Source organism: Pteropus vampyrus, unplaced genomic scaffold (genome assembly GCF_000151845.1).
Source record: "Pteropus vampyrus isolate Shadow unplaced genomic scaffold, Pvam_2.0 Scaffold21, whole genome shotgun sequence".
NCBI classification, from domain to species: Eukaryota; Metazoa; Chordata; class Mammalia; order Chiroptera; family Pteropodidae; genus Pteropus; species Pteropus vampyrus.
Genome location: NW_011888802.1, coordinates 6,801,194 through 6,813,603, shown reverse-complemented (window position 1 = coordinate 6,813,603; position 12,410 = coordinate 6,801,194).

The following is a 12,410-nucleotide window of genomic DNA, read 5'->3' as shown; positions in this document are numbered from 1 at the left end:
TTCCTTTTTTCAATGTTTCTCCTTTTTTAGTCAGTCTACCCTCTACTACAAGAGTTGTTCTTTCTAAAAGAAAAATTTAATTATGTCAGAACCCTGCTCAAAATCATTTAATTGCTCCTCAATTGTCTGGAAATTCCCCAACATTGCTTTAAGGCTCTTCGTTTTTAAAAATAGTTTGGTTTTCCAGAATGCTCTGCATATTGCACCACTGTACTGTTACTAACACTAATGTTAAACAGGACAGCTTCCTACTCTTTGGTCTGTCCCTGAGATTTATGGCTTTTATGCTTTGCCTGTTACTGTACATCAGAATTTCCCACATTTCCTGTCAAAATTTTAACATTTTGAAGCATTTGAAGATACCACATCTTCCATATCTTTTCTAACTCCCAAAATAGTGTTTCTTCCCCCATTTGTATTCTCACAAACTCCCTTTATGTTTCTAAAAGAGATCCCATAGTTTTTTTTTTCATATATCTACTTTTCTACATATTTTTAGATTTTAGCATTTATTGGATGAGAAAAAAAAATGGAGATAGAGGGGTTCACCTCTTAATTCTGACTTTATCACTTACTGGGTGATCTTGAAAATTTTAACTCTTTTATCATTCATTTTCCCACTGCAAAGTAAAAGTAGATAATTTTGGAGAAATTATGCATGTAGAAATCTATAAGGCACTTGTATTCACATGTAGACTACAGTTTGAGAAATAATGGCTGTGCACTAGGAGCATAGACACAGTGCTAAGATATTTCATGGCTATATTCACAGTGCCTGACTTGTATTAGATATATAATACATTTTTGTCAAAGGTATTGATTTATATCAACGTTTATTTCCAATGTACATCATGATTAACAAATGCTGGGTATTAAAGTAAAACCTAAAGATTTCAAGCACAAATCTACATAAAATTTGGAATCTAGATGCTTGTAAATAAATATAAATTTGTTTTAATTTTTTTCCATTTCTTCTTCAGATTTCCCCTTCTTAGGAAGGGATATATTATTTTAATCTGGGAAAAATAAGCAAGCAATACCATATTGCATTATATACATATTGCTGTCCCCAAATCATTTTCCTCAGTGCTGACTTTTCCAAAATTACCTGCAATGAAAGCCTTAAGGCTTTTCTACTATAGGTAATTTCTTATTAAAAGAATCTTATTTTTCAGGGACCAACAATCCTGCAATTTAGTTGTAGAAATTAACTTTATGACACATTTTCTTTTATCTCATAAAAAGAAATTGTCCAAATCCAAAGGAAATAAGACTTGATATGGACAAATATTAATAAATATAAAAATTCAGCTTACTGCAATATCACTTTATGTTACTCTACTGATTTTCACTGCCAACAAATGCATTAATGTGTAGTATTTTCAGAGAGAGTTAAAAGAATGAACATTTTTTGGCAAAAGAAAGCAAAGTGTTCTAATTATATCTACAATAATATTGTAGTCTACACTTAAAAGCATAACACAATTTTGAATACAAACTGTCAAATAAGATAATTTAACACAGCTCCTGGTAACTTATATTTCTCAAAAAAATGTATTTATTTTAAGAGTTCAGTCAAAATTGCAATATCGAATATTTTACATATGAAGTTCATCTCTCTCTAGAATACCAAATACCGAGAGAACAATTCTAGCATTGTCAATTTTGTTAATTTAAACTGTTCATCATCTATTATTAACTAAGATTCCCCAAATTACTTGAATTTTAACCATTGTGAATTTTCATTCAGAATTAGGCTAAATCTGTCTGAATTTACAGAAAATTCAGTTTTTCTCAGGTTTGGTGGGAATTGACAATTTTCTAATATCTTAATGTTCATTGAATAGCATAACCATATATTTTGACCATCAGATACCTTTTTGTTAAATTTTATTTAAAAAAAAGTATATATCCACTATATTCTGGTAGCTTGAGTTAGAGATATATGATATTGAAACAAAACATTACAAAGAACCTAGAATATCTTTAGTTTGAATGGTTTAGCTACAGTAAAATGTTAAGTAAATCACTTTTATTAAGCCTGACCCATCAATTGAAGTCTTACTTGGTTGTGAACTATTTCTGTAACTGGAATCAACTAATTATTTGCAGTTGCTTAGTATACGAAGAAGGAGGAGAAGAGAAAGAGAAAAATGTAGTGTTGCGCATACACTAATTTCTTTTGCTTAGATAATTAGTTGATTCCTAGATAGTAGTTAACTTAGCGTGAGGTCTAGGTCACAATTACTATGATCACTTATGGTTTTAATAATCACTTTTTGAGTACTAAACACACCACGTTCTCAATCAATTGAATTCTTTATGAATAACAGAAAGAAAAGTAAAATGTACACAAGCATGACTCCTAAGATAATGAATTCAAATAAATAAATAAATAAATAAATAGTTTTCTTTGATGATTTTAATAGTAGCACTAATGAAGCTACTCAAATTTTTAGCAAAGATAATTCTAATAGGAGATGGGATAAAAATTTAGAGATTCCAATATAGTATGATTTTAATAATATGTACAGATATAAATGTTATTAACAGAATCATTAAAATAAAAATAATTCACAGTAATCAATCTTCAAATCAATATTTGATTAATATTTTAAAATAAAAAAATTGGCCAAATTCCAAACATTAAAGTGATAATAAGTTATAAATTTATATTCTGGTATATTGAAATTATCTATTTTTCTGTATGTTTCTCTATCCAGATAGCTAGTATATTAAGAGTAACACTTCATTCTATTTTGTTTTCTAATATGCATTGCTTGTAAGAGTATCTCTGTGATGCCAATTAATGAGTATTAATCTAATTAGATAAGACCTGTTTACTCATTTGCTTATTAAAAAAATATATAAAATCTGTTGACTATATTAAAAAGTCAACCCAAACTAGCCAACTTCTAACAAGAACAACTGTCAAGAAGTGACAAATATAATGTCCCTTGTTACTTTTTTATCCCACAATGACCTCACCTTTCAACTAAATATGAAAACTTGCGTATTCTTAACAGTAAGAGGAACAAAACATACCTTATAATTGTATTATCATGTTGCTTCTTCTGAAAGTGGTCAGAATGACAGAAATTGTCACATGTATGGTTTACTGCTTTACATAGTTTGCTACACTTTGGTGGCTATCTTCTCATTTTCAGAAAGCATTTCACTCTCTGCCACTTTTTCCTTTGCCTTGTGGTCTTCATACAGTGACTTTTCGCAAATGCAGCTATTCCTTTTAGTCATCAAAATCTGTCTGCTGTTGTCATGTCATAGGCATAACTATTCTGCTCCAAATCAGGCTGAAAAATGTTCATATAAAAAGTCTCTGACTCACATGATAGAAACAATATAATTTCACAGCATTATTAAACAATTAGAAATCCACTCACAATCCAGCTGTAATTAAGGTGGGTTGCCTTATTGGTGACTTGACTGTCATTAGATGGTAAGGAAGTCCAAATGAAGTCAGTGTTCCCTAACTAGAAATGTCCATGGCCATGAAGGTTCCTTAGGGACTGATGAGGCAGAGGCTTGTTTTAATGAATGCTTAATAATATATCTTTTATTTAAAAATTAAATTGGTATTTTAAAAAGCTATTCTAAGAGATACGATATTTTTTAGTTACTTAGATGTATTAGTCTGAACTGAACAAAATTCCCACAAATTGTGCATAGTATGCTTTTAAAAAGATAAAGGTATGCATTGCAAGTATCCAAATTGAATCTACTTACAGCTGCAGAATATGTTGTGGTTATGCCTTTTAACAATGATAGAGTATCTTCAATAATATACATTCTTAAATATATCATTTGCATTACCTGATCACCAATAAAATTTTCAAAAGCCTCAGCATTTCAAATACTCAAAAAATATTAGCAATTTTAATTCTACATGCATATATTTTTATATATTTATGTCGCTAATAAATTGGATTAAATGCAAAGTTGTGAACTGGTTAAGAAATACACAACAATGAATTTACAAGTGGGTTATTTTAAAACATTATCATCCATAATCTCTTTTTGAAATTTAATTTTTTTCTGAAAAAATCAAACTATAAAAACATACTTCTATAACTGTCAACCAAGTTAATCTATTCAGTAATGTCCCTTAAGTATTTATTACACTGTGTGAACATTACAGACAACCATATATGACAATGTTCAAAATAATTCAAAAGCCTAAGTTACAAGGAATGTATTTCCAGCCAGATTACAGGTTATTAACTTCTGCCTTCTCCAAATATAAAAGCACAAGGATTTCTCCAATTCTAAGAAAGTAATTATGCCTTTCAAAGACTGCAGAAGAAATTCAAGGTAAGTTTGATTGAGCGAATACTGAGGAGTCGAGATGAAAATCCTGTAGATAAATATTCAGCTCAGGGACCAGGGTTAGATCAGCAGCTCCAAGTAGTAGAAATAAAATGAGACTTATATTCACCCAATTTCTTTCCTTTTACTAATGCTTTCCCCTGACATTATTCTTTACTGCTAATCAGGGTTTCTTTCTCTGCTAATGTACCAAATAAGAGAATAGAGTTACAACTCCACAGTGTCTCGCCAGCCTAAAACAAATCAGCAGTACATTTATCTATCATCTATCTGTGTATCATCTATCATTATCTATCTATCTATCTATCTATCTATCTATCTATCTATCTATCTATCTATCTATCTACCTATCTATTTATCATTGGTAGTGTTAGAAAAATAGAGATAGAGTTAAATATTTACTTTTTCTTCTTCACCTAGCAGTCTCTTTTTGTATATAGACAGGGAGTAGCAGAAACAAACAACATACACACATTCACACAAACACTAAGTTCCAAACACATATACTAAAAACAAATAAATTGACAAAAACTATCTACATGTCAGAAAGAAATATTAAAGAAATATCATCGCAGAAACTAGGCCCAAAGCTTTGCTCTCACACTTGCACTTTCTAGGAACTGTGAATGAAGAAATGAAGCAGACAATGGAAAGCTCCTGGCATGTATCCAGTCCTAGTGCTGATGAAAACAATAGTGGAAAGAGTTCCCTTCTCCAGTTCTTTCTCTTTACTCTCCGTTTAATTCTGCTAACTCCACTTTATCCCCAGTAGAACACCTTGTATCAACCTAAAGAGTCAGTGAGTGTGTAGTGGGTGAAAGAAGAATCCTACACAGCATTCTTGAGAATGGAGAGTGAGGGGAGCAGGAAATTTCAAGTGCACAAGTAGAAAAATGATCAGCTTCCAGAAACGCTGAACTGTGGTGACTCTTCTTAGGGAGCTATTTCATATTAAAATCTTTGAGCGACTCAGATTATTAAAATTGTCAGGGTACATGATCTTAAGCAGTTCACAGGTTAGTGTAGCTTTAAAAATCAATTATACAAACAAATAGCCATGTGTAATCCAAACATAACTAACTTTAGGAGGTTAGAGGAATACAATAACAGAAAAGAATCCAGGGAAAAAAGCACATAAATAAATTATTTGTAAATAACACATAGTGCAACTTTCACTTGTATATGATACTTTTTATATTATTTCTCTAAGTATTATTTCAAGCTTCAAGTGTACTCAAATAAAATTAAATGAAGAATAAAATTTCCTCAATTTTCAAAATTTTAGTTTTACACAAACACATTCTCATGATTAAAAACAAAGTAATTTTTTAAAAAAATTCATGATTCCAAAAAAATATTTTCTTATTATCTAACTCAATAAGGACTTTGAGATCATTATAAAAATTCTGTAATAAAAATGGACTCTAACTTAAGCAAAATATCAAGGAAAGGCAAAACTAAAATAGTACATAGCAAGTAGGGCACTGGAATGCAAAACAGGAAAAAAAAGACCTTATTTTATACAATGAATCATTATCCACATAAAGTAAAAAGTGAAACAAATAATGATCTGGAATTATATAATAAGGAGTGTTTTTTGATACTGAAATAATAAAATCATTTCTCTTTTAGGTAAATAGTAGAAAAAATGAGAAATATGCAAGTAAATAATTCTAAGAAAGAATATAAAAAATAATTCTGCTATGACACATTAGAAAGATATCAATTAAGAACTAGTTAGTAGTTACAAAATAGTTATAGGGATGTATAGTCAATAATATTGTAAGAACTATGTATAATGTCAGATGAATACTAGATTTAAGGTGATCATTTTGTAAGTTGTATAAATGTCTAATCACTGTGTAGTACACCTGAAACTAATATCTTATGCCAACTGAAATTAAAAAATAAAAAATAATAATAAGAAGAAATATATCAAAACAGGAAAAACGAGGAGAAAAGGGAGACTAATTCACAGTATGAGGTCAGTATTTTACATGGTTTTGCTTTTCTGTCTTATTCTCAATTACACGACACCTAGTTATACATTATTTGTAAAAAAATGAAAAAAAGATTTTTAAAAATCTAATTAAAGTGAATATGCATTGCTATATTTATTCACTGAGAATCTTATTAAATCTTTTCTGGACCAAAACTATTGCTCAAAATATTCATATATTTGACAATGAAATTTGAAGATGAGTGGATAATGCTAATATCTTGTTTACCATCCCCACAAATCGAATAACAAGCATATGCGCAGTTAACAAGGTACAGCCTACCAATGCTACATTAGTGGGTCCCACTCTGTCTTGAGAACATGACCAATGGAGATTCTGTTTCATAAATCTTGGCATGAAGGATAAAAAGATTATTAAAAGATTCCGCTGCCTCTTCAAATTTTCAGCATGTTTTTGTGAAAATAGCTTATAAAATATAAAAAAGAAACAAAAACTGAATGAATCTCTCCTGTAAAACTTCATAACACAAACACATATACATTCTTAACCTAAAAAACATACTAAAAAGAAACACTGTTTGCTTCTTGTTATATTTGCAGACCCAAAAGATAAGTTTATTACATCAGTTTAAAATTGCTGACTATGCATATTCCTCTTTATCTGCTATTTATTGGAGCATTTTAAGAAATTTTAAAGATACTAATGATTTTGAAATACTTAAAATATAAGGATTACCTAATTGTTTTATCATTTAGATGATCTTATAGGAAATAATGCACTGAGATTGAGTTTTATTTTAAAAATCCCAATTGCAAGACTGAAAGCATATTTGTGATTTAGATTTCACTTGAAAAAGATAAGCAAAAAATTTTTTTGCTTTATTCAGGAAAGAATCACAGAATCCTATTACTATTTGAAGAGTTGTGCTTTTACTTAAGAAGCTATTTAAATTAGAATTAAATTTATAACTTAGTAGAATAGTAACAAAACATATTTCATCCAAGTTTGTAATTTATTAAGTAAATATGCATAATTGTTATGTATCTTTGACAATTTTTAAAATTTTATACATATCAGAATAAATTTTGTTGTATGTGTGGAGAAACTAGTAACTATTATACATACATTTCATTTTTTCTCATTTAATAGTCCACATGAAAAATGTGGCAAACACAGTTTAAAACAAAGGTTTTAGAAAAAATATTGACAGATAATAGTTAAAAATAATCAGATTTAGTGATCAAAATGCCTTGTCTTAAGTCTCATCTGTACCTCCAATTTTTTTTTTTTTTTTTTACCCAAGATGGAAAATACAAACCACAAAAAGGTAGCTGAATTATTCTCTTTGGTGGCTACATATTTCACATAACTGGCAAGCTTCCCACTCACCCCCAAAATAAGGTGAGTGAACTAGTCTGCATAGTTTCTGTCTTTGGCACTGAACTTGATTTCCTGTCCTGCATTTTCCACTATCACTAATGTCACAGAATCTGGGATTCCATAGGTAGGAATATGTTTAATAGCTTTGAAATCCTTTTTGATCTCTGAAGCACCTTCATCATAATATAACTCTCATGAAATACATGTCATGAACAAATTAACACTTTCAAAAGAAATAAATTGGAAACAACATGATTGTAACTCTCTTAATGAACTGCAGGTTAAAAAGAAAGCCAACATAGAACAAGACTGTTAAGGGAGACATTATCTGCTTCACAGTTTTCCTAGGTTAAGTATAACCAGATTGAGCCAATTACTAATGTTGTGAGCAACAAGAAAAATGTAGATATAAACATTTTTCAAAATCCAGAGTAATGTAAATCAACTACTTAAAGAATAATCACAATGTACAATATTTCACTGAATTAAAGTTGTCAAAGTGTAGGTTGATAATCATTTTAAAATATCTTTAATTTCTATATATAGACAGATACCATATCCTTATACTCTATTTGATTTAGTTACCAATTCTATCTGCCTCATTGCATTATTTAAAAAAAAAATCAAATAAAAATGCGATTCTATATATAGTCCATGAAAGAAATAAGGTAGTCTTGACACAGGGGTAAATACTTTAAAGATCTATGAATTACATTTAATTAAAACAATAGAAACCATAATAATATACTATGAAATGTGTGGCAACAATAATGTAAACACATGAATCTAGTTCACGTAATTCATTATATAGAGACTTTTATACCAAAATTCTAAATTAAAGGAGAAAATGTGAGACCTCCAAACCCTAAATCCTAGTTAATATATAGTGCTATTCCAGTTATAAAACAATGGCACTACCCAAATATGAAAAAATATATATTACACACACACCACACACACACACACACACACACACACACACACACACACACACACACACAGCACTCATACATCTAGTGCAACAACAGTTCCAAATGATAAGACCTACAAAGAGTTTCAATTAGAGAATAATTCTATGGGGAAAACATTATAGCAGCAATAACAAATGATTTGTTTGAAGAAAATCACCTCAAATGGAATTTTTGTCCAATACATCCAATATTTCAAATATGAATCTAATAGCAATGTTGCACAGATTAAGATGTAATAGGATTAAAATTAGTTTAAAATTATTTATCCAAAACTCTAATATGATTATCATATTTATGTATTTACTATCTGATAGATACTAAATTCAGAATCCTTAAATATAATTTAAGGTTTATTATTTGAAAAATTGTCTTAGTTTCATCATAACCACATTCTTATTTTCCTTTGATTCATTATAGCCACATTTTATCTCACATAGGAGATTTCCTGTTTCACAGATTTTCAAATGGAGAGAAAATTAATATATACATATAGTAAATTGGGAGCAAAACTAAACCAAACATTACTCTTCCAAAATATTTACAAATTGGTCATATCTGTGGTGCAGAGTATGCATAAATGTATAACATATTTTCCTTTTTTTGCTACTTTGAAATAACATTTTAAAAGGATTATCATGTACATTAGATATTGGCATTAGTTAAAATAAGTGAATACAAAGAATACATGAAAATACATATTTCTAACTGAATCACCATGCAAAATATCTAGAAATCAGACAGGTTAAGATTTGCTACACAAATGTATTTTTTCTAGTTACTTTTAAATAAAAATTCCTATTTTCTTTAAACTATGTTCGTCTTCATTTTCTGACATTGTAAGTAATATGACCTTTAGTATTAGTCATACCATATATAATAGACTTTTAATGTAATTTTATTTTTAAAATACTTGCAAATAAATGTGTAACCATATAAAATTTGAATAAAATATCTATACGTTGTTTAACTTTAATATGTATATACGTTCAATTTTGCCAATGTATATGTGGTTGTAATTTTCAAGTTACTTTACAAAAATGTACACAATTATATTATATAATATGATGTAATATTTTATCAATATTATGATCTTAGATTTTCTCAGTCACCAAAATTAGTTATGTCATTTTTTTCTCCAATTCATCAAACAGAAATGTAATTTAAACTATTAAGAGTAGTTAAATCATGCATGAGTATCCACATTTGCATTTTAAAAGACATATAACCAGAAATCTGAACATTAGTATTGTTTATAAAATCACTGTTCAGATGTTTATATTCAAATTATTGAAAGATGATTCATTTTTTCTATTTAAAAGTATTCACTATGTTCTAGCATATGATGGCGAGATATGTTGGATGGCTCTAACATCCAACATATATAATAGATTTTACATTTCTAACTTATGAAATTCATTTCAAAAGTAACTGATCTGAATTAATTTTAGTTTAAATGTCTTTTGAATGCACAAATAGCTAAATAAAATTTATTTATTACTGTTATTTTTATTTTTCATAAAAAATAGTGATTTTATTTTCACATAACAAATACAATTTAAATTAAGCAATTTTAATGAATATTAATAGCAGGAAACTGATTTAGTATTATGAAATGAATAAAAAGAGTAGGAGGAAAATATCTTCCCCAAATACAAAAAAATAACTTTCATTTTGATTATGCTAAATATTTTGAAAAGATGCTTCTTTTATTTTTATTCCTCATCATAATTCATAAGGTTAGTATTCATAAAATAAAATATGTTCATATTTCCCATCAGATTTCTATTGAAAAAATTGAGAATACTGATATACTTTATAAAACAAAGCATTATCTACTATATTTGGTGGTTCTGAAAGTGTATTATTTTACAAAGCACAATATTAAGATATCTACAGTTTTAATATTACTTATTTAATATATAATTGATTATTTTGAAAAAGTAATTATGAGTTTGTAAAAGATAAAATCGCTAAATATTTAAAATTCAAAAAGTTATGTAATTATATTCTAATAATCTTTAGTGGACATAGCGACTGAGCAGAATTTTGAAATATATGAATATTAAATATGTTGAGAAATTAAAACATGGGGCTACAATGTCAAAAACCTCACATTCTCAACTCATAAACTCTCCAAAATATCTGAAGTGACCTCAAGAAGTATTTACTTCATCCTTCAGGTGTTCATAAAGGTTAAAATGAAGTAAGATTTAAGATTGGATGAGGAGAAAGAATTTATATTTTGTTATCAAAACAACTTAAAGACTTCTAAAACTGTGCTGTTTGGGGTTCATAAGTGAAAATCTAAAGCCGCTTTATTTAAGCCTATTCTCTAAGTTAAACAAAATACATAAAGTACATATTAATAATCATTCATTTTATCATACCACAAATATGAAGACAGCTAAAATTTTAACAATAACATTTCCTAAATTATAATTGATGTATAAAAAAGCTTAGAAAACTGTCAATATATATTCAAAAAAATCCTCTTTCCTATAGTTACAGTACTTTGTAATTAAATGCAGTGATATTTTAAAATATTAAAACTCTCTCACTGAAATATACATGAGTCGGCCCCAGAGAAAAATGTGTCCTCCTGTAAGAAACTGCCCTGGAGAATGTATTATTCCTTCCAGATTACTTTTTCCCTCCAGGTAACATTCTCATTAAAAGGATGAACTGATTATTTCGCACCCAGGGGAAAGCACACAATGCCTAGAAAAGCTTTCTAAAAAGATAAACACCTCATCAGGCTTAAAACATCAGGAGCATATCCTTGAAATGCCTGAAAGTTTCACCAGGATCTTGAGTAAGGCAGGCTTTGCACAGTAGTAATGTAAGGGAAAAACAATCTTTACTTTTAAAAAATTATTTTAAAAACTTAGCCAATTGTACCAATGAAGCAAAATTAACAATTTAAATTTAAAATTGGGATAAGTTTTATGTCTAAGTACTCAAGTTTTATTTCCATTTTTCCTTAACTATTGATTTTTTTAAAGTGGATTAAGAATGGAGTCATTTGAAAAATATTCCTGTGGTTTTTTTTAATATATTTTAAATTCACTAGTAGTATCCCCGATGGGTTTCAAATATAAATTTGCATGCCAAGGTAACAAACAGTCTCCTAATATTCTATTGATATTTTGGACTTCCTTGAAGTTTATTCCAAGGTAAATGATGTGATAGACAACAAATATACACCGAATTCACCTTAGACTGTAGATATTTATGAATGCATATTCGTTAATTCATTAGGGGAGTCACTACTTAGAGCAAGGTATAGTTTTAGGATCTTACAATAACAACCATTGTCTCAAATATCTTTTTCCTACTATACCTTTATTTAGTTGAATTTTGGCAAGTTAATTGGAGAGAAAAATAATAATCAAAATACTTCTGGATTAATTCTCTGTTGCACAGAATAGAAACATATTTGTATAGAACAATATAAATGTTGTAAGATGATATTAAGAACTTTTTATTAGATATCAGTGTCAGCTTGCTACAATTCCGATATCTTTCAATACATTTAATGTACTTGAATTTTTCTTAATAAAAAATGATTTAATTATTATATTTATAGATTTGTCATTATTACCATCTTAAACTCTAAACATTAGAGCTCTTTATTTATAACAATCTATAAAGATTCCTTTAATTATTTGAGGGGGAACTCAGATCATTACTGAGACTAATAAATAGTAGTTGTAGTGATATTTGAAAATATTGAGAATGGAAATGAGTTCATTAT